Here is a 23,865-nt window from a genome sequence, read left to right as displayed (position 1 = left end):
TTAGACTGGATCAGATGTGTGTAAGAGGAGATGCCATCCTGAACTAAAGCAGTATGTTGAGCTGTGCTGTGGGGCCTGGGATGATGACAAACACTTAACAACAGACAGGTCACTTTCTCTACGTCCCAAATAGCAACCTACGGTGTTCCCTTTGTAGTGCACTACTTTTGAACAGGGCCCATAGGACTTTGGTCAAAATGTAGCGCACTACTTTATATAGAGATTAGGGTACCACTTGGGAAGCAACCATAAGGTCTACTTGACTATGAGTGAGCGCTGACCCCCCTCTCTCTTCCAGGTAACAGAGACCTCAGCGGGCGGGCGGTGCTGCAGGTGTGCACGCGGGGGAGGGTGTGGGCTGGGGAGAGCTGCACGGCCAAAGACCTCACCTGTCTTCTGGGTTACTACTATACAACGCTCAGGTCAGTCAGTCAACCAGCCGCACTCAGGTTTCATCTGCTGAAACCCCATCCAGGCTTTAGTTACTAGATGGTGTTCCTTTTAAGGGGCCAGTCTGGGATTCTAGCAATAACAAAGTAGACACCCCAACAGTTTTTGGTAAACAGCTGAGAAATGGGTCTGGAGCCACTAGTATAGTACTGTAGTAATGTTATAGTATAGTACTGTAGTAATGTTATAGTATAGTACTGTAGTAATGTTATAGTATAGTACTGTAGTAATGTTATAGTATAGTACTGTAGTAATGCTATAGTATAGTACTGTAGTAATGTTATAGTATAGTACTGTGGTAATGTTATAGTATAGTACTGTAGTAATGTTATAGTATCGTACTGTAGTAATGTTATAGTATAGTACTGTAGTAATGGTTTAGTATAGTACTATAGTAATGTTCTAGTATAGCGTAACCACTCTCATAATGGGGCTATATATATATATTATTTAACCCTTATTTTACCAGGTCATTTGACTGAGAACACATTCTGATGTACAGCAACGACCTGTGGAATAGTTACAGGGGAGAGGAGAGATGACGCAAGGACTAACCAATTCAGAAGATCACCCTGATGGGTTTTGTTTCTGGTTTCAGGAGCGAGAGGCGTGACCAAGGCCTTACGGTGCTAGTGGACACCAGGAGACAGCAGCCCAGTCCTGCTCTGTTCTCGTCTCTGTCTGGACTGCAGGTGAGAGCTTTCTAATGACAATACTATTGTCTGCATCCCGAATGGCACCCTATTCTATCTACAGTGCAGTGCACTACTTTTGACCATAGGACCCATAGGGCTCTCAAAAGTAGTGCACTATAATATAGGGATTAACATGCTATTTGGGACTCAATCATCTCTTCCTGAACTCCAGGTATGAGCTTTAAACAGAAAATAACATCTCATCACAACCACGTCCCACATTAACTATCCTCAGGCGGCTTCTTTACGTCCTCTGATTCTTAACAATGTGTTCATGGTGTTAAGGAATGTTCTTTCACTGTCACTACACTCTAGTATTGTACTATAGTAATGTTACAGTACAGTACCGCAGTAATGTCATACTATAGTACCGTAGTAATGTTATAGTATAGTAGCGCAGTAATGTTATAGTATAGTGCCGTAGTAATGTTATAGTATAGTACCGCAGTAATGTCATACTATAGCACCGTAGTAATGTTATAGTATAGTAGCTGCAGTAATGTTATAGTATAGTACTGCAGTAATGTTATAGTATAGTAGCGCAGTAATGTTATGGTATAGTACCGTAGTAATGGTATAGTATAGTAGTGCCGTAATGTTATAGTATAGTACCGTAGTAATGTTATAGTATAGTACCGTAGTAATGTTATAGTATAGTACTGTAGTAATGCTATAGTATAGTACTGTAGTAATGTTATAGTATAGTACCGTAGTAATGTTATAGTATAGTACTATAGTAATGTTATAGTATAGTACTATAGCAATGTTATAGTATAGTGCTGTAGTAATGGTATAGTATTGTACTGTAGTAATGTCATAGTATAGTACTATAGTAATGTTATAGTATGGTACTATAGTAATGTTATAGTATAGTACTGCAGTAATGTTATAGTATAGTACTGTCATAATGGTATAGTATAGTACTGCAGTAATGCTTTAGTATAGCACTATAGTAATGTCATAGTATAGTACTGTAGTAATGTTATAGTATAGTACTATAGTGATGTTATAGTATAGTACTATAGTGATGTTATAGTATAGTACTATAGTAATGTTATAGTATAGTACTGTAGTAATGTTATAGTATAGTACTATAGTAATGTTATAGTATAGTACTGCAGTAATGTTTCAGTATAGTACCATAGTAATGTTATAGTATAGTACTATAGTAATGTTATAGTATAGTACTATAGTAATGTTATAGTATAGTACTATAGTAATGTTATAGTATAGTACTATAGTAATGTTATAGTATAGTACTATAGTAATGTTATAGTATAGTACTATAGTAATGTTATAGTATAGTACTATAGTAATGTTATAGTATAGTACTATAGTAATGTTATAGTATAGTACTATAGTAATGTTATAGTATAGTACTATAGTAATGTTATAGTATAGTACTATAGTACGTTATAGTATAGTACTATAGTAATGTTATAGTATAGTACTATAGTAATGTTATAGTATAGTACTGTAGTAATGTTATAGTATAGTACTATAGTAATGTTATAGTATAGTACTATAGTAATGTTATAGTATAGTACTATAGTAATGTTATAGTATAGTTTTGTAGTTGGCACAGCACATATTTCTTTTTACTATTGTTTTTCCGTCCCTTTCTTGGTCTGGAGAAGGTTGATTTCTGAGAAGGTTGATTTCTGGAGAAGGTTGATTTCTGGAGAGGCACTTTGATTTCTGTGTACTGACTTGGTCCATCACATTCACATGCAGAAAGGCTGGGCTTCAGGGCTAGTGGGGAAGACCTGTTCTACTGTCTGTTAACACACACAGACATGCACATACCCTTTGCAAAGCACTTGTCAAATTTGGTGGTTTTACATGTAAGAAAACTCCAATGTTTGTAAAAAGTTAATGTTAAAAACACTGTGTAGCCTCAAAACATGGTTACAACTATTTGACATCATGGATGGTCAGTCCTTGCATCCATAGCATAGTCTATGGATTTGAGAGTGGTTGCATTTCTCCAGACCAATCAACTGTTTACTGTGGCGGTGAGAACACTGTTGGTGATTAAATGAAAGATGGCCGCTTTAAGCACCTTTCATAGAGTTATAGTGTTATTATGTGGTGCAGTCCTTTCAGTTAGAGTTACTTTTTAGAAGCAAAACTTCTGAAGTTGAGAACAGAATTATTAGTATTCCAAACAAAAATAATGATGTTGAAAACAAAACTAAAAAACCCCAAGGTATTGATCGAAAACTAAAACCCCAAGGTATTGATCGAAAAACTAAAACCCCAAGGTATTGATGGCAAAACTAAACCCCAAGGTATTGATGGAAAACTAAACCCCAAGGTATTGATGGAAAACTAAACCCCAAGGTATTGATGAAAAACTAAAACCCCAAGGTATTGATGGCAAAACTAAAAACCCCAAGGTATTGATGGAAAACTAAAACCCCAAGGTATTGATGGAAACTAAACCCCAAGGTATTGATGGAAAACTAAAACCCCAAGGTATTGATGGAAAAACTAAACCCCAAGGTATTGATGGAAAAACTAAAACCCCAAGGTATTGATGGCAAAACTAAAACCCCAAGGTATTGATGGCAAAACTAAAACCCCAAGGTATTGATGGCAAAACTAAAACCCCAAGGTATTGATGGCAAAACTAAATATTGCAAGGAAATAATGTTTAAACGTGAGAGCAAACCTGGCCTCTCCTTATGTTAACCTGGCCTCTCATTATGTTATCCTGGCCTCTCCTTATGTTAACCTGGCCTCTCCTTATGTTACCCTGGCCTCTCCTTATGTTAACCTGGCCTCTCCTTATGTTAACCTGGCCTCTCCTTATGTTACCCTGGCCTCTCCTTATGTTAACCTGGCCTCTCCTTATGTTAACCTGGCCTCTCCTTATGTTACCCTGGCCTCTCCTTATGTTAACCTGGCCTCTCCTTATGTTACCCTGGCCTCTCCTTATGTTAACCTGGCCTCTCCTTATGTTACCCTGGTTAACCTGGCCTCCTTATGTTACCCTGGCCTCTCCTTATGTTACCCTGGCCTCTCCTTATGTTACCCTGGCCTCTCATTATGTTAACCTGGCCTCTCCTTATGCCTGGCCTCTCATTATGTTACCCTGGCCTCTCCTTATGTTAATCTGGCCTCTCCTTATGTTACCCTGGCCTCTCCTTATGTTAACCTGGCCTCTCCTTATGTTACCCTGGCCTCTCCTTATGTTACCCTGGCCTCTCATTATGTTAACCTGGCCTCTCCTTATGTTACCCTGGCCTCTCCTTATGTTAACCTGGCCTCTCTTATGTTACCCTGGCCTCTCCTATGTTACCCTGTTATCCTGGCCTCTCCTTATGTTAACCTGGCCTCTCATTATGTTACCTGGCCTCTCATTATGTTACCCTGGCCTTCTGGCTCCTTATGTTAACCTGGCCTCTCCTTATGTTACCCTGGCCTCTCCTTATGTTAACCTGGCCTCTCCTTATGTTACCCTGGCCTCTCCTTATGTTAACCTGGCCTCTCCTTATGTTACCCTGGCCTCTCCTTATGTTACCCTCTCATATGCCTGGCCTCTTATGTTACCCTGGCCTCTCATTGTTATGTTACCCTGGCCTCTCCTTATGTTACCCTGGCCTCTCCTTATGTTAACCTGGCCTTATGTTAACCTGGCCTCTCCTTATGTTACCCTGGCCTCTCCTTATGTTAACCTGGCCTCTCTCTTATGTTAACCTGGCCTCTCATTATGTTAACCTGGCCTCTCCTTATGTTTCTCTCCTGGCCTCTCCTTATGTTACCCTGGCCTCTCATTATGTTAACCCTGGCCTCTCCTTATGTTACCCTGGCCTCTCCTATGTTACCCTGGCCTCTCATTATGTTAACCTGGCCTCTCATTATGTTACCCTGACCTCTCCTTATGTTACTAGCCTGTTAACCTGGCCTCTCCTTATGTTACCCTGGCCTCTCCTTATGTTACCCTGGCCTCTCCTTATGTTACCCTGGCCTCTCATTATATGTTACCCTGGCCTCTCCTTATGTTAACCTGGCCTCTCCTTATGTTAACCTGGCCTCCTTATGTTACCCTGGCCTCTCCTTATGTTACCCTGGCCTCTCCTTATGTTAACCTGGCCTCTCATTATGTTACCCTGGCCTCTCCTTATGTTAACCTGGCCTCTCCTTATGTTACCCTGGTTCTCTCCTTATGTTAACCTGGCCTCTCCTTATGTTACCCTGTCCTCCTCCTTATGTTACCCCTGTCCTGGCCTCTCCCCTTATGTTACCCTGTTACCCTGGCCTCTCCTTATGTTATCCTGGCCTCTCCTTATGTTAACCTGGCCTCTCATTATGTTAACCTGGCCTCTCATTATGTTACCCTGGCCTCTCCTTATGTTAACCTGGCCTCTCCTTATGTTAACCTGGCCTCTCCTTATGTTACCCTGGCCTCTCATTATGTTAACCCCTCTCCTTATGTTAACCTGGCCTCTCCTTATGTTACCCTAGCCTCTCTCCTTATGTAACCTGGCCTCTCCTGTTACCCTCTGTTTCCCTGCCTCTCCTTATGTTACTCCTAGCCTCCCTTATGTTAACCTGGCCTCTCCTCATGTTAACCCCTGGCCTCTCCTTATGTTACCCTGGCCTCTCCTTATGTTACCCTGGCCTCTCCTCCTATGTTACCCTGGCCTCTCATTATGTTAACCTGGCCTCCATTATGTTACCTGGCCTCTCCTTATGTTACCCTGGCCTCTCCTTATGTTACCCTGGCCTCTCCTTATGTTACCCTGGCCTCTCCTTATGTTAACCTGGCCTCTCCTTATGTTACCCTGGCCTCTCCTTATGTTAACCTGGCCTCTCCTTATGTTAACCTGGCCTCTCCTTATGTTAACCTGGCCTCTCCTTATGTTACCCTGGCCTCTCATTATGTTAACCTGGCCTCTCCTTATGTTAACCTGGCCTCTCATTATGTTACCCTGGCCTCTCCTTATGTTACCCTGGCCTCTCCTTATGTTACCCTGGCCTCTCCTTATGTTAACCTGGCCTCTCCTTATGTTACCCTGGCCTCTCCTTATGTTACCCTGGCCTCTCATTATGTTACCCTGGCCTCTCCTTATGTTACCCTGGCCTCTCCTTATGTTACCCTGGCCTCTCCTTATGTTACCCTGGCCTCTCCTTATGTTACCCTGGCCTCTCCTTATGTTAACCTGGCCTCTCCTTATGTTAACCTGGCCTCTCCTTATGTTACCTCTGGCCTGGCCTCCTTATGTTACCCTGGCCTCTCCTTATGTTAACCTGGCCTCTCATTATGTTACCCTGGCCTCTCCTTATGTTAACCTGGCCTCTCCTTATGTTACCCTGGTTCTCTCCTTATGTTAACCTGGCCTCTCCTTATGTTACCCTGTCCTCTCCTTATGTTACCCTGTCCTCTCTCATTATGTTACCCTGGCCTCTCCTTATGTTACCGTGGCCTCTCCTTATGTTAACCTGGCCTCTCATTATGTTAACCTGGCCTCTCATTATGTTACCCTGACCTCTCCTTATGTTACCCTAGCCTCTCCTTATGTTAACCTGGCCTCTCCTTATGTTACCCTGGCCTCTCATTATGGTTACCCTGGCCTCTCCTTATGTTACCCTAGCCTCTCCTTATGTAACCCTGGCCTCTCAACATGTTACCCTGGCCTCCCTCCTTATGTTAACCTAGCCTCTCCTTATGTTACCCTGGCCTCTCCTCATGTTAACCTGGCCTCTCCTTATGTTACCCTGGTTCTCTCCTTATGTTACCTGGCCTCTCCTTATGTTACCCCTGGCCTCTCATTATGTTACCCTGGCCTCTCATTATGTTACCCTGGCCTCTCCTTATGTTACCCTGGCCTCTCCTTATGTTACCCTGGCCTCTCCTTATGTTAACCTGGCCTCTCCTTATGTTACCCTGGCCTCTCCTTATGTTACCCTGGCCTCTCCTTATGTTACCCTGGCCTCTCCTTATGTTAACCTGGCCTCTCCTTATGTTACCCTGGCCTCTCCTTATGTTAACCTGGCCTCTCCTTATGTTATCCCTGGCCTCTCCTCAGCTGTTTTCTCTATGTTAACCTGGCCTCTCCTTATGTTACCCTGGCCTCTCCTTATGTTAACCTGGCCTCTCCTTATGTTACCTGGCTGGCCTCTCCCTTATGTTAACCTGGCCTCTCCTTATGTTATCCTGGCCTCTCCTTATGTTAACCTGGCCTCTCCTTATGTTAACCTGGCCTCTCCTTATGTTAACCTGGCCTCTCCTTATGTTATCCTGGCCTCTCCTTATGTTATGTTAAACCTGGCCTCTCCTTATGTTACCCTGGCCTCTCCTTACCTGGCCTCTCCTTATGTTAACCTGGTTCTCTCCTTATGTTACCCTGGCCTCTCCTTATGTTAACCTGGCCTCTCCTTATGTTACCCTGGCCTCCCTTATGTTAACCTGGCCTCTCCTTATGTTACCCTGGCCTCTCCTTATGTTACCCTGGCCTCCTAATGTTACCCTGGCCTCTCCTTATGTTACCCTGGCTCTCCTTATGTTAACCTGGCCTCTCATTATGTTACCCTGGCCTCTCCTTATGTTTCCCTGGCCTCTCCTTATGTTACCCTGGCCTCTCATTATGTTACCCTGGCCTCTCCTTATGTTAACCTGGCCTCTCATATGTTACCCTGTTAACCTGGCCTCTCCTTATGTTAACCTGGCCTCTGTTAACCTGCCTCTCCTTATGTTACCCTGGCCTCTCATTATGTTAACCTGGCCTCTCCTTATGTTACCCTGGCCTCTCCTTATGTTCACCCTGGCCTCTCCTTATGTTAACCTGGCCTCTCCTTATGTTAACCTGGCCTCTCCTTATGTTACCCTGGCCTCTCCTTATGTTAACCTGGTTCTCTCCTTATGTTACCCTGGCCTCTCCTTATGTTAACCTGGCCTCTCCTTATGTTACCCTGGTTCTCTCCTTATGTTACCCTGGCCTCTCCTTATGTTACCCTGGCCTCTCCTTATGTTACCCTGGCCTCTCCTTATGTTAACCTGGCCTCTCCTTATGTTACCCTGGTTCTCTCCTTATGTTACCCTGTTAACCTGCCTCTCCTTATGTTACCCTGGCCTCCCTTATGTTACCCTGGTTCTCTCCTTATGTTACCCTGGCCTCTCCTTATGTTAACCTGGCCCTCTCCTTATGTTACCCTGGCCTCTCCTTATGTTAACCTGGCCTCTCCTTATGTTACCCTGGTTCTTATGTTAACTTCCATGTTAACCTCCTTATGTTACCTGGCCTCTCCTTATGTTACCCTGGCCTCTCCTTATGTTACCTGTCTGGTCTCCTCCTCCTTCCTTATGTTACCCTGGCCTCTCCTTATGTTAACCTGGCCTCTCCTTATGTTACCCTGGTTCTCCTGGCCCTTATGTTAACCTGGCCTCTCCTTATGTTACCTTATGTTACCCTGGCCTCTCCTTATGTTACCCTGGTTCTCTCCTTATGTTACCCTGGCCTCTCATTATGTTACTCCTTCCTTATGTTAACCTGGCCTCTCCTTCTCCTTATGTTAACATCTGCTTATGTTAACCTGGCCTCCTTATGTTACCCTGGTTCCTTATGTTAACCTCCTTATGTTAACCTGGCCTCTCCTTATGTTAACCTGGCCTCTCCTTATGTTACCCTGGCCTCTCCTTATGTTACCCTGGCCTCTCCTTATGTTAACCTGGCCTCTCATTATGTTACCCTACCTCTCCTTATGTTACCCTGGCCTCTCCTTATGTTAACCTGGCCTCTCCTTATGTTAACCTGGCTGGCCTCTCCTTATGTTAACCTGGCCTTCCTCTCCTTATGTTACCCTGGCCTCTCCTTATGTTAACCTGGCCTCTCCTTATGTTACCCTGGTTCTCTCCTTATGTTACCCTGGCCTCTCCTTATGTTACCCATGGCCTCTCCTTATGTTACCCTGGCCTCTCCTTATGTTAACCTGGCCTCTCCTTATGTTACCCTGGTTCTCTCCTTATGTTACCCTGGCCTCTCTTATGTTAACCTGGCCTCTCCTTATGTTACCCTGGTTCTCTCCTTATGTTACCCTGGCCTCTCCTTATGTTACCCTGGCCTCTCCTTATGTTAACCCCTGGCCTCTCCTTATGTTAACCTGGCCTCTCCTTATGTTACCCTGGTTCTCTCCTTATGTTACCTGGCCTCTCCTTATGTTACCCTGGCCTCTCCTTATGTTACCCTGGTTCTCCTCCTTCCTTATGTTACCCTGGCCTCTCCTTATGTTAACCTGGCCTCTCCTTATGTTACCCTGGTTCTCTCCTTATGTTAACCTGGCCTCTCCTTATGTTAACCTGGCCTCTCCTTATGTTACCCTGGCCTCTCCTTATGTTACCCTGGCCTCTCCTTATGTTACCCTGGCCTCTCATTATGTTAACCTGGCCTCTCCTTATGTTACCCTGGCCTCTCCTTATGTTACCCTGGCCTCTCCTTATGTTAACCTGGCCTCTCCTTATGTTACCCTGGCCTCTCCTTATGTTAACCTGGCCTCTCCTTATGTTACCCTGGCCTCTCCTTATGTTAACCTGGCCTCTCCTTATGTTACCCTGGCCTCTCCTTATGTTAACCTGGCCTCTCCTTATGTTATCCTGGGCCTCTCCTTATGTTAACCTGGCCTCTCCTTATGTTAACCTGGCCTCTCCTTATGTTACCCTGGCCTCTCCTTATGTTAACCTGGCCTCTCCTTATGTTACCTGGTTCTCTCCTTATGTTACCCTGGCCTCTCCTTATGTTAACCTGGCCTCTCCTTATGTTACCCTGGCCTTCTCTCCTTTATGTTAACCTGGCCTCTCCTTATGTTACCCTGGCCTCTCCTTATGTTACCCTGGTTCTCTCCTTATGTTACCCTGGCCTCTCCTTATGTTACCCTGGCCTCTCCTTATGTTACCCTGGCCTCTCCTTATGTTAACCTTATGTTAACCTGGCCTCTCATTATGTTAACCTGGCCTCTCCTTATGTTATGGCCTCTCCTTATGTTACCCTGGCCTCTCATTATGTTAACCTGGCCTCTCCTTATGTTACCCTGGCCTCTCCTTATGTTACCCTGGCCTCTCATTATGTTATCCTGGCCTCTCATTATGTTACCCTGGCCTCTCATTATGTTAACCTGGCCTCTCCTTATGTTACCCTGGCCTCTCATTATGTTAACCTGGCCTCTCCTTATGTTACCCTGGCCTCTCATTATGTTACCCTGGCCTCTCATTATGTTACCCTGGCCTCTCCTTATGTTACCCTGGCCTCTCATTATGTTACCCTGGCCTCTCCTTATGTTACCCTGGCCTCTCCTTATGTTACCCTGGCCTCCTTATGTTACCCTGCCTCTCATTATGTTACCTGGCCTCTCCTTATGTTAACCTGGCCTCTCCTTATGTTACCTGGCTGGCCTTATGTTACTCCTTATGTTAACCTGGCCTGTTACCCTGGCCTCTCCTTATGTTAACCTGGCCTCTCCTTATGTTACCCTGGTTCTCTCCTTATGTTACCCCTCTCCTTATGGCCTCTCCTTATGTTACCCTGGCCTCTCCTTATGTTACCCTGGCTCTCCTTACCTGGCCTCTCCTTATGTTACCCTGGCCTCTCCTTATGTTAACCTGGCCTCTCCTTATGTTACCCTGGCCTCTCTCCCTCCTCTCCTTATGTTAACCTGGCCTCTCCTTATGTTACCTGGCTGGCCTCTCCTTATGTTACCCTGGTCTCATCCTTATGTTACCCTGGCCTCTCCTTATGTTAATGTTAACCTGGCCTCTCCTTATGTTACCCTGGTTACTCTCCTTATGTTAACCTGGCCTCTCCTTATGTTAACCTGGCCTCTCCTTATGTTAACCTGGCCTCTCCTTATGTTACCCTGGTTCTCTCCTTATGTTACCCTGGCCTCTCCTTATGTTAACCTGGCCTCTCCTTATGTTAACCTGGCCTCTCCTTATGTTACCCTGGCCTCTCCTTATGTTACCCTGGCCTCTCCTTATGTTAACCTGGCCTCTCCTTATGTTACCCTGGCCTCTCCTTATGTTACCCTGGCCTCTCCTTATGTTAACCTGGCCTCTCATTATGTTACCCTGGCCTCTCCTTATGTTACCCTGGCCTCTCCTTATGTTAACCTGGCCTCTCCTTATGTTACCCTGGCCTCTCCTTATGTTAACCTGGCCTCTCCTTATGTTAACCTGGCCTCTCATTATGTTAACCTGGCCTCTCCTTATGTTACCCTGGCCTCTCCTTATGTTAACCTGGCCTCTCCTTATGTTACCCTGGCCTCTCCTTATGTTACCTGGTTCTCTCCTTATGGCCTCTCCTTATGTTAACCTGGCCTCTCCTTATGTTACCCTGGTTCTCATTATGTTACCCTGGCCTCTCCTTATGTTTACCCTGGCCTCTCCTTATGTTACCCTGGCCTCTCCTTATGTTAACCTGGCCTCTCCTTATGTTACCCTGGCCTCTCCTTATGTTACCCTGGCCTCTCCTTATGTTAACCTGGCCTCCTTATGTTACCCTGGCCTCTCCTTATGTTAACCTGGCCTCTCTTATGTTAACCTGGCCTCTCCTTATGTTACCCTGGCCTCTCCTTATGTTAACCTGGCCTCTCCTTATGTTAACCTGGCCTCCTTATGTTACCCTGGCCTCTCCTTATGTTACCCTGGCTCTCATTATGTTACCCTGGCCTCTCTTATGTTAACCTGGCCTCTCCTTATGTTAACCTGGCCTCTCCTTATGTTAACCTGGCCTCTCTTATGTTATCCTGGCTCTCTCCTTATGTTAACCTGGCCTCTCCTTATGTTACCTGGCCTCTCCCTTATGTTAACCTGGCCTCTCCTTATGTTAACCTGGCCTCTCCTTATGTTAACCTGGCCTCTCCTTATGTTAACCTGGCCTCCTTATGTTACCCTCTCCTTATGGCCTCTCCTTATGTTAACCTGGCCTCTCCTTATGTTACCCTGGTTCTCTCCTTATGTTACCCTGGCCTCTCCTTATGTTAACCTGGCCTCTCCTTATGTTACCCTGGCCTTCTCCTTATGTTAACCTGGCCTCTCCTTATGTTAACCTGGCCTCTCCTTATGTTACCCTGGCCTCTCCTTATGTTAACCTGGCCTCTCCTTATGTTACCCTGGCCTCTCCTTATGTTAACCTGGCCTCTCCTTATGTTAACCTGGCCTCTCCTTATGTTAACCTGGCCTCTCCTTATGTTCCTTAACCTGGCCTCTCCTTATGTTACCCTGGCCTCTCCTGGCCTATGTTAATTATGTTACCCTGGCCTCTCCTTATGTTACCCTGGCCTCTCCTTATGTTACCCTGGCCTCTCATATGTTAACCTGGCCTCTCATTATGTTACCCTGGCCTCTCCTGGCCTCTCCTTATGTTAACCTCTCATTATATTTACCCTGGCCTCTCCTTATGTTAACCTGGCCTCTCCTTATGTTAACCTGGCCTCTCCTTATGTTACCCTGGCCTCTCATTATGTTAACCTGGCCTCTCCTTATGTTACCCTGGCCTCTCCTTATGTTACCCTGGCCTCTCATTATGTTAACCTGGCCTCTCCTTATGTTACCCTGGCCTCTCCTTATGTTACCCTGGCCTCTCCTTATGTTACCCTGGCCTCTCTTATGTTAACCTGGCCTCTCCTTATGTTACCCTGGTTCTCTCCTTATGTTACCCTGTTAACCTGCCTCTCCTTATGTTACCCTGGCCTCTCCTTATGTTACCCTGGCCTCTCCTTATGTTACCCTGGCCTCTCCTATGTTACCCTGGCCTATGTTACCCTGGCCTCCTCCTTATGTTACCCTGGCCTCCTGGCCTCCTCTCCTTATGTTACCCTGGCCTCTCCTTATGTTACCTGGCCTGGTTAACCTCTCCTTATGTTAACCTGGCCTCTCCTTATGTTACCCTGGCCTCTCCTTATGTTACCCTGGCCTCTCCTTATGTTACCCTGGCCTCTCCTTATGTTAACCTGGCCTCTCCTTATGTTACCCTGGTTCTCTCCTTATGTTAACCTGGCCTCTCCTTATGTTAACCTGGCCTCTCCTTATGTTACCCTGGCCTCTCCTTATGTTACCCTGGTTCTCCTTATGTTAACCTGGCCTCTCCTGTTACCCTGGCCTCTCCTTATGTTAACCTGGCCTCTCTTATGTTAACCTGGCCTCTCCTTATGTTACCCTGGCCTCTCCTTATGTTACCCTGGTTCTCTCCCTTATGTTAACCTGGCCTCTCCTTATGTTACCCTCTGGCCTCTCCTTATGTTAACCTGGCCTCTCCTTATGTTAACCTGGCCTCTCCTTATGTTACCCTGGCCTCTCCTTATGTTACCTGGCCTCTCATATGTTACCTGGCCTCTCCTATGTTAACCTGGCCTCTCCTTTATGTTACCCTGGCCTCTCCTTATGTTAACCTGTCCTCTCCTTATGGTAACCTGGCCTCTCCTTATGTTAACCTGGCCTCTCCTTATGTTACCCTGGCCTTCCTTATGTTAACCTGGCCTCTCCTTATGTTACCCTGGCCTCTCCTTATGTTACCCTGGCCTCTCCTTATGTTAACCTGGCCTCCTTATGTTACCCTGGCCTCTCCTTATGTTACCCTGGCCTCTCCTTATTTACCCTGGCCTCTCCTTATGTTACCCTGGCCTCTCCTTATGTTAACCTGGCCTCTCTTATGTTACCCTGGCCTCTCATTATGTTACCCTGGCCTCTCCTTATGTTAACCTGGCCTCCTTATGTTACCCTGGCCTCCTTATGTTACCCTGGCCTCTCTCTTATGTTAACCTGGCCTCTCATTATGTTACCCTGGCCTCTCCTTATTTTAACCTGGCCTCTCCATACCAACCTGTTAACCTGGCCTCTCCTTATGTTACCCTGGCCTCTCCTTATGTTACCCTGGCCTCTCATTATGTTACCCTGGCCTCTCCTTATGTTACCTGGCCTTCTCCTTATGTTAACCTGGCCTCTCATTATGTTAACCTGGCCTCTCCTTATGTTAACCTGGCCTCTCCTTATGTTAACCTGGCCTCTCCTTATGTTAACCTGGCCTCTCCTTATGTTTCCCTGGCCTCTCCTTATGTTAACCTGGCCTCTCATTATGTTAACCTCCTGGCCTCTCCTTATGTTACCCTGGCCTCTCATTATGTTACCCTGGCCTCCTCATTATGTTACCCTGGCCTCTCATTATGTTACCTGGCTGTTTACCTCTCCTTATGTTACCCCTGGCCTCTCCTTATGTTACCCTGGCCTGGCCTCTCATTATGTTACCATTATGTTACCTGGCTCTCATTATGTTAACCTGGCCTCTCATTATGTTAACCTGGCCTCTCCTTATGTTACCCTGGCCTCTCCTTATGTTACCCTGGCCTCTCCTTATGTTACCCTGGCCTCTCATTATGTTAACCTGGCCTCTCATTATGTTAACCCTGGCCTCTCCTTATGTTACCCTGGCCTCTCCTTATGTTACCCTGGCCTCTCCTTATGTTAACCTGGCCTCTCCTTATGTTACCCTGTCCTCTCATTATGTTACCCTGGCCTCTCCTTATGTTACCCTGGTTCTCTCCTTATGTTACCTGGCCTCTCATTATGTTAACCTGGCCTCTCCTTATGTTAACCTGGCCTCTCCTTATGTTAACCTGGCCTCTCCTTATTATGTTAACCTGGCCTCTCCTTATGTTACCCTGGCCTCCCTCCTATGTTACCCTGGCCTCTCCTTATGTTAACCTGGCCTCTCATTATGTTAACCTGGCCTCTCCTTATGTTACCCTGGCCTCTCCTTATGTTATCCTGGCCTCTCCTTATGTTAACCTGGCCTCTCCTTATGTTACCCTGGCCTCTCCTTATGTTAACCTGGCCCTCCTTATGTTAACCTGGCCTCTCCTTATGTTAACCTGGCCTCTCCTTGTCTACTCTCCTTATGTTACCCTGGCCTCTCCTTATGTTACCCTGGCCTCTCCTTATGTTACCCTGGCCTGGCTCCTTATGTTACCCCTGGCCTCTCCTTATGTTAACCTGGCCTCTCCTTATGTTACCCTGGCCTCTCCTTATGTTAACCTGGCCTCTCCTTATGTTACCCTGGCCTCTCCTTATGTTACCCTGGCCTCTCCTTATGTTAACCTGGCCTCTCCTTATGTTAACCTGGCCTCTCCTTATGTTAACCTGGCCTCTCCCCTTATGTTAACCTGGCCTCTCCTTATGTTAACCTGGCCTCTCCTTATGTTAACCTGGCCTCTCCTTATGTTACCCTGGCCTCTCCTTATGTTAACCTGGCCTCTCATCTCCTTATGTTACCCTGGCCTCTCTCCTTATGTTAACCTGGCCTCTCCTTATGTTACCCCTGGCCTCCTTATCCTGGCCTCTCATTATATGTTAACCTGGCCTCTCCTTATGTTAACCTGGCCTCTCCTTATGTTACCCTGGCCTCTCCTTATGTTACCCTGGCCTCTCCTTATGTTACCCTGGCCTCTCCTTATGTTACCCTGGCCTCTCATTATGTTACCCTGGCCTCTCCTTATGTTACCCTGGCCTCTCCTTATGTTACCCTGGCTCTCCTTATGTTAACTGGCCTCTCCTTATGTTACCCCTGGCCTCTCCTTATGTTCCTTATGTTAACCTGGCCTCTCCTTATGTTAACCTGGCCTCTCCTTATGTTACCTGGCCTCTCCTTATGTAACCTGGCCTCTCCTTATGTTAACCTGGCCTCTCATTATGTTACCTGGCCTGGCCTCCTTATGTTACCCTGGCCTCTCATTATGTTACCCTGGCCTCTCCTTATGTTACCCTGGCCTCTCCTTATGTTACCCTGGCCTCTCTCCTGGCCTCTATGTTAACCTGGCTGGCCTCTCCCTTATGTTACCCTGGCCTCTCCTTATGTTAACCTGGCCTCTCCTTATGTTACCCTGGCCTCTCTTATGTTAACCTGGCCTCCCTTATGTTACCCTGGTTCTCTCCTTATGTTACCCCTCTCATTATGTTACCCTAGCCTCTCCTTATGTTACCCTGGCCTCTCCTTATGTTACCCTGGCCTCTCCTTATGTTACCCTGGCCTCTCCTTATGTTCATTATGTTAACCTGGCCTCTCCTTATGTTACCCTGGCTCTCCTTATGTTACCCTGTCCTGGCCTCTCCTTATGTTACCCTGGCCTCTCCTTATGTTACCCTGTTATCCTGCCTGGCTCCTTATGTTAACCTGGCCTCTCCTTATGTTAACCTGGCCTCTCCTTATGTTAACCTGGCCTCTCCTTATGTTAACCTGGCCTCTCCTTATGTTACCCTGGCCTCTCTCCTTATGTTAACCTGGCCTCTCCTTATGTTAACCTGGCCTCTCCTTATGTTACCCTGGCCTCTCCCTTATGTTACCCTGGCCTCTCCTTATGTTACCCTGGCCTCTCCTTATGTTACCCTGGCCTCTCCTTATGTTACCCTGGCCTCTCCTTATGTTAACCTGGCCTCTCCTTATGTCTCCTTATGTTAACCTGGCCTCTCCTTATGTTAACCTGGCCTCTCCTTATGTTACCCTGGCCTCTCCTTATGTTACCCTGGCCTCTCCTTATGTTAACCTGGCCTCTCCTTATGTTACCCTGGCCTCTCCTTATGTTAACCTGGCCTCTCCTTATGTTACCCTGGCCTCTCCTTATGTTACCCTGGCCTCTCCTTATGTTACCCTGGCCTCTCCTTATGTTAACCTGGCCTCTCCTTATGTTAACCTGGCCTCTCCTTATGTTACTGGCCTGGCCTCTCCTCTCCTATGTTACCCTGGCCTCTCCTTATGTTAACCTGGCCTCTCATTATGTTAACCTGGCCTCTCCTTATGTTACCCCTGGCCTCTCCTTATGTTAACCTGGCCTCCTCTCTTATGTTACCCTGGCCTCTCTTATGTTACCCTGGCCTCTCCTTATGTTAACCTGTCCTCTCCTTATGTTACCCTGGCCTCTCCTTATGTTAACCTGGCCTCTCCTTATGTTACCCTGGCCTCTCCTTATGTTAACCTGGCCTCTCCTTATTATGTTACCCTGGCCTCTCCTTATGTTACCCTGGCCTCTCCTTATGTTACCCTGGCCTCCTTATGTTACCCTGGCCTCTCCTTATGTTAACCTGGTTACCTCTCCTTATGTTACCCTGGCCTCTCCTTATGTTACCCTGGCCTCTCCTTATGTTAACCTGGCCTCTCCTTATGTTACCCTGGCCTCTCCTTATGTTACCCTGGCCTCTCCTTATGTTACCCTGGCCTCTCCTTATGTTAACCTGGCCTCTCCTTATGTTAACCTGGCCTCTCCTTATGTTACCTCTCCTTCCTTATGTTAACCTGGCCTCTCCTTATGTTACCCTGGCCTCTCCTTATGTTACCCTGGTTCTCTCCTTAACCTGGCCTCTCCTTATGTTAACCTTATGTTAACCTGGCCTCTCATTATGTTACCCTGGCCTCTCCTTATGTTAACCTGGCCTCTCATTATGTTACCCTGGCCTCTCCTTATGTTAACCTGGCCTCTCCTTATGTTAACCTGGCCTCTCCTTATGTTATGTTAACCCTGGCTCTCATTATGTTAACCTGGCCTCTCTTATGTTACCTGGCCTCTCCTTATGTTAACCTGGCCTCTCCTTATGTTAACCTGGCCTCTCCTTATGTTACCCTGGCCTCTCCTTATGTTACCTCTCCTTATGTTAACCTGGCCTCTCATTATGTTACCCTGGCCTCTCCTTATGTTAACCTGGCCTCTCCTTATGTTACCCTGGCCTCTCCTTATGTTAACCTGGCCTCTCCTTATGTTAACCTGGCCTCTCCTTATGTTAACCTGGCCTCTCCTTATTATGTTACCCTGGCCTCTCCTTATGTTAACCTGGCCTGGCCTCTCCTTATGTTACCCTGGCCTCTCCTTATGTTAACCTGGCCTCTCATTTATGTTAACCTGGCCTCTCCTTATGTTACCCTGTTACCTGCCTCTCTTATGTTACCCCCTGGCCTCTCCTTATTTTACCCTGGCCTCTCCTTATGTTAACCTGGCCTCTCCTTATGTTACCTGGCCTCTGGCCTCTCCTTATGTTAACCTGGCCTCTCATTATGTTACCCTGGCCTCTCCTTATGTTACCTGGCCTCTCCTTATGTTACCCTGGCCCCTCCTTATGTTATGTTACCCTGGCCTCTCTGGCTCTATGTTAACCTGGCCTCTCCTTATGTTACCCTGGCCTCTCATTATGTTACCCTGGCCTCTCTTATGTTACCCTGGCCTCTCCTTATGTTACCCTGGCCTCTCCTTATGTTACCCTGGCCTCTCCTTATGTTAACCTGGCCTCTCATTATGTTACCCTGGCCTGGTTAACCTCTCCTTATGTTAACCTGGCCTCTCCTTATGTTACCCTGGCCTCTCCTTATGTTAACCCTGGCCTCTCCTTATGTTAACCTGGCCTCTCCTTATGTTAACCTGGCCTCTCCTTATGTTACCCTGGCCTCTCCTTATGTTACCCTGGCCTCTCCTTATGTTACCTGGCCTCTCCTTATGTTAACCTGGCCTCTCCTTATGTTAACCTGGCCTCTCATTATGTTAACCTGGCCTCTCCTTATGTTAACCTGGCCTCTCCTTATGTTAACCTGGCCTCTCCTTATGTTAACCTGGCCTCTCCTTATGTTAACCTGGCCTCTCCTTATGTTAACCTGGCCTCTTGCTATCCTGGCCTTTGCCTTGTCACCAGCTGCACGTTTTGTCCCATTCATTGTAGCAGTCCTGCTCAGTCCTGGCCTGTAGTTGGAAGTGGTGGCCTAATCCTGTGGAAAGAGTTCAACACATTTGTTCATGTGATTTGTTCACACGTGCGTTCATGAAAACCACTTGTTTTCACACACACACACACACACACACACACACACACACACACACACACACACACACACACACACACACACACACACACACACACACACACACACACACACACACACACACACACACACACACACACACACACATACAGTACACACGGGGATGGGTCCGCTCATCCAGCCTGCACACAACAGGCACATGAAGGGTTATGATTTTATAATGATGATATATTGTGGTGTTTTAGTTCATTAGCGCCCCCTCCCAATACTGTACATGTCAATTTGTGTTGCTTTTCACCCAGGCTTTATTACCAAATGCACTTTACTCCGTCCTGCTACTTGTGGACAAGGAGACAACTATCAAGCCTGAAAGAGACATTACTACTGTGCAGGTAAAGTATTAAATAATGACCCATGTGCTGTGATATTTGCATTGAGCGTTCTTGTCTAATTCAAGACTTCAAATCACATATCTTGGGAGTATTTCTTACATTCCCATGGCAACCAGAATCCTAACATTTTCCACACGCAGTAATTAACACAATGTAACATCAGGAAGGATACAGCATTATCACAGGCGCCTCCTAGTCTATTCAGATACACCGAGGCTATTGGCATTATCACAGACGCCTCCTAGTCTATTCAGATACACGAGGCTATTGGCATTATCACAGGCGCCTCCTAGTCTATTCAGATACACCGAGGCTATTGGCATTATCACAGGCGCCTCCTAGTCTATTCAGATACACCGAGGCTATTGGCATTATCACAGGCGCCTCCTCTCTATTCAGATACACCGAGGCTATTGGCATTATCACAGGCGCTCCTCTCTATTCAGATACACCGAGGCTATTGGCATTATCACAGGCGCCTCCTCGTCTATTCAGATACACCGAGGCTATTGGCTATTGGCATTATCACAGGCGCCTCGTCTATTCAGATACACCGAGGCTATTGGCATTATCACAGGAGCCTCCTCGTCTATTCAGATACACCGGGCTATTGGCATTATCTTAGGCGCCTCCTCGTCTATTCAGATACACCGAGGCTATTGGCATTATCACAGGCGCCTCCTCGTCTATTCAGATACACCGAGGCTATTGGCATTATCACAGGCGCCTCCTCTCTATTCAGATACACCGAGGCTATTGGCATTATCACAGGCGCCTCCTCGTCTATTCAGATACACCGAGGCTATTGGCTATTGGCATTATCACAGGCGCCTCCTCGTCTATTCAGATACACTGAGGCTATTGGCTATTGGCATTATCACAGGCGCCTCCTAGTCTATTCAGATACACAGAGGCTATTGGCATTATCACAGGCGCCTCCTCGTCTATTCAGATTCACCGAGGCTATTGGCATTATCACAGGCGCCTCTAGTCTATTCAGATACACCGGGGCTATTGGCATTATCACAGGCGCTCCCTAGTCTATTCAGATACACCGGGCTATTGGCATTATCACAGGCGCCTCCTAGTCTATTCAGATACACCGAGGCTATTGGCATTATCACAGGCGCCTCCTAGTCTATTCAGATACACCGAGGCTATTGGCATTATCACAGGCGCCTCCTAGTCTATTCAGATACACCGAGGCTATTGGCATTATCACAGGCGCCTCCTAGTCTATTCAGATACACCGAGGCTATTGGCATTATCACAGGCGCCTCCTAGTCTATTCAGATACACCAGGCTATTGGCATTATCACAGACGCCTCCTCGTCTATTCAGATACACCGAGGCTATTGGCATTATCACAGGCGCCTCCTCGTCTATTCAGATACACCGAGGCTATTGGCATTATCACAGGCGCCTCCTCGTCTATTCAGATACACCGAGGCTATTGGCATTATCACAGGCGCCTCCTCGTCTATTCAGATACACCGAGGCTATTGGCATTATCACAGGCGCCTCCTCGTCTATTCAGATTCACCGGGGCTATTGGCATTATCACAGGCGCCTCCTAGTCTATTCAGATACACCGGGGCTATTGGCATTATCACAGGCGCCTCCTAGTCTATTCAGATACACCGGGGCTATTGGCATTATCACAGGCGCCTCCTAGTCTATTCAGATACACCGAGGCTATTGGCATTATCACAGGCGCCTCCCTAGTCTATTCAGATACACCGAGGCTATTGGCATTATCACAGGCGCCTCCTAGTCTATTCAGATACACCGAGGCTATTGGCATTATCACAGGCGCCTCCTAGTCTATTCAGATACACCGAGGCTATTGGCATTATCACAGGCGCCTCCTAGTCTATTCAGATACACCGAGGCTATTGGCATTATCACAGGCGCCTCCTAGTCTATTCAGATACACCAGGCTATTGGCATTATCACAGGCGCCTCCTAGTCTATTCAGATACACAGAGGCTATTGGCATTATCACAGGCGCCTCCTAGTCTATTCAGATACACCGAGGCTATTGGCATTATCACAGGCGCCTCCTCGTCTATTCAGATACACCGAGGCTATTGGCATTATCACAGGCGCCTCCTCGTCTATTCAGATACACCGAGGCTATTGGCATTATCACAGGCGCCTCCTAGTCTATTCAGATACACCGAGGCTATTGGCATTATCACAGGCGCCTCCTCGTCTATTCAGATACACCGAGGCTATTGGCATTATCACAGGCGCCTCCTCGTCTATTCAGATACACCGAGGCTATTGGCATTATCACAGGCGCCTCTAGTCTGTTCAGATACACCGAGGCTATTGGCATTATCACAGGCGCCTCCTCGTCTATTCAGATACACCGAGGCTATTGGCATTATCACAGGCGCCTCCTCGTCTATTCAGATACACCGAGGCTATTGGCATTATCACAGGCGCCTCCTCGTCTATTCAGATACACCGAGGCTATTGGCATTATCACAGGCGCCTCCTCGTCTATTCAGATACACCGAGGCTATTGGCATTATCACAGGCGCCTCCTCGTCTATTCAGATACACCGAGGCTATTGGCATTATCACAGGCGCCTCCTCGTCTATTCAGATACACCGAGGCTATTGGCATTATCACAGGCGCCTCCTAGTCTATTCAGATACACCGAGGCTATTGGCATTATCACAGGCGCCTCCTAGTCTGTTCAGATACACCGAGGCTATTGGCACTATCACAGGCGCCTCCTCGTCTATTCAGATACACCGAGGCTATTGGCATTATCACAGGCGCCTCCTAGTCTATTCAGATACACCGAGGCTATTGGCATTATCACAGGCGCCTCCTAGTCTATTCAGATACACCGAGGCTGTTGTGTTGAGTCGTCGCCCAGCCTGTCAATGTCAGGTCCTTGACCTGAGTATGAGTATGAGTCTGAGTGAGGTAGTACGTGTGTGTGTGTGTGTGTGTGTGTGTGTGTGTGTTTAGCGTGTAGCGTGTCAGGTCATGGTGTGTTGTTGAGAGCTGGGGTATCTGTGCTATGTAGGTTTGTGTGAAGCTGCATGTCTGACTGTGGAAAATGTAATCATCTCTTCATCACCAGCCTACCTACCTACCTACCTACCTACCTACCACACACACACACACACACATCTGTCCCACTGAAAACACCCACAACATCCATCACACAGACAGACACATCTAATGAGATCAGGGTTTAGGTCCAACGTTGAGTTAAGTGATTATCTCTGGAATTCCTCCATAGGTTTCTACAGTAGAGTTCAACACATGTCTCTTCCTATTGAAACCACATGACACGTGGATAAAAGGATGTGATTGGTTAGTTGTCTTGATGAAACCTGCAACATAGCGATCGATGTATATTACTGATCATTCTGTCTCTCATGATGATTTTCTTAGTTACATTTCTTTCCTTACATCATCAAGGTTACCTGTCATTTTATATTATATAGTAGATGGTAGTTTTTGTGGAAGTTATATCTGATATCTGTAGCAAGGTGTGATGTGAGAGCTTTAGTTTCCTTACTGGAAAAGCAGTGAAGATAATTGATATTGGAATAGGAATTTCAGTTTACTTCCTGAGTCGACTGGAATTGACTGCTACCCTGCTACTCACAGGCCTCACCCTGGTGGGGAGTTACAGTGAGTGTGTGTCCCTCTGTCCCCATGCAGACGGAGCTCCTGACGTCCCTGAAGGCTCTGTTGAAGCACATAGACTCCAGTCAGCTCACTAGAGAACTGGACGGAACATTCCCCTACGACCACGATCACTGGGTCGCCTTCAGACAGGTAGGAATCACATCACCACGGTTACAGTTGTCTCAAATGGCACCCTATTAGCTATGTAGTGCACTGCGTTTGACCAGGGCCCACAGGTCTCTGGTCAAAAGTAGTGCACTTTATACAACGGGTGGGTCTAATCCTGGATGCTGATTGGTTAAAACCGCATTCCAGCCGGTGTCTATTCCACAAGTTACCACTGGCTAAATCTATGAAGTTAAAATGCCTATTTACTCTGTTCCGTCTGACTGCTCAATCCACTGTCTCATCTACCCTGACAGGTCATTTATAAAGTTGATCTCCACTATAAAAAGCATCTAGACATCATCTACCATTTCTTTTAGACTAACATTTAGTTTTCAACAGCGGAGATTTGTATAAACCTTTCTGTCCGTCTCTCTGACATTTGCTAAATGTTTTCAATATTCAAATTAGATCTCCAGCTGTCCCATACCACCCGCGCCAATATATCCTCCAATCACCGGCTTCAAGGGCATTATCACTTAAATGGTCTGGTATTCCCTGATCTCAACACTGTCTCTCTCTCTCATTCTCTCTCTCTCTCTCTCTCTCTCTCTCTCTCTCTCTCTCTCTCTCTCTCTCTCTCTCTCTCTCTCTCTCTCTCTTCTCTGCTCTCTTTTCGCTCTCTCTGCCCTCTCTCATTCTCTCTCTCTCTCTCTCTCTCGCTCTCTCTCTCTCTCTCTCATTCTCTCTGTCTCTCATTCCCTCTCTCTCTCTCTCTC

At 46.6% G+C, this 23,865-nt stretch overlaps 1 long non-coding RNA gene across 1 annotated transcript in view; it reads left to right on the top strand.

The window, feature by feature from the left end:
• The first annotated feature begins 286 nt into the window (after nucleotides 1-286).
• Nucleotides 287-23,865, top strand: part of LOC127918842 (uncharacterized) — a 24,317-nt gene continuing 738 nt past the window's right edge. The window contains exons 1-4 of the long non-coding RNA XR_008100984.1: nucleotides 287-422; nucleotides 1,049-1,142; nucleotides 19,231-19,320; nucleotides 23,015-23,131. This is a non-coding gene — a long non-coding RNA (uncharacterized LOC127918842). The remainder of the gene's footprint in view (nucleotides 423-1,048; nucleotides 1,143-19,230; nucleotides 19,321-23,014; nucleotides 23,132-23,865) is intronic.

The sequence above is a fragment of the Oncorhynchus keta genome, unplaced genomic scaffold, assembly GCF_023373465.1.
Source record: "Oncorhynchus keta strain PuntledgeMale-10-30-2019 unplaced genomic scaffold, Oket_V2 Un_contig_15098_pilon_pilon, whole genome shotgun sequence".
Taxonomy (NCBI): domain Eukaryota; kingdom Metazoa; phylum Chordata; class Actinopteri; order Salmoniformes; family Salmonidae; genus Oncorhynchus; species Oncorhynchus keta.
The sequence above is the reverse complement of the archived record's forward strand: the minus strand, read 5'-3'. Positions and strand labels throughout refer to the sequence as shown.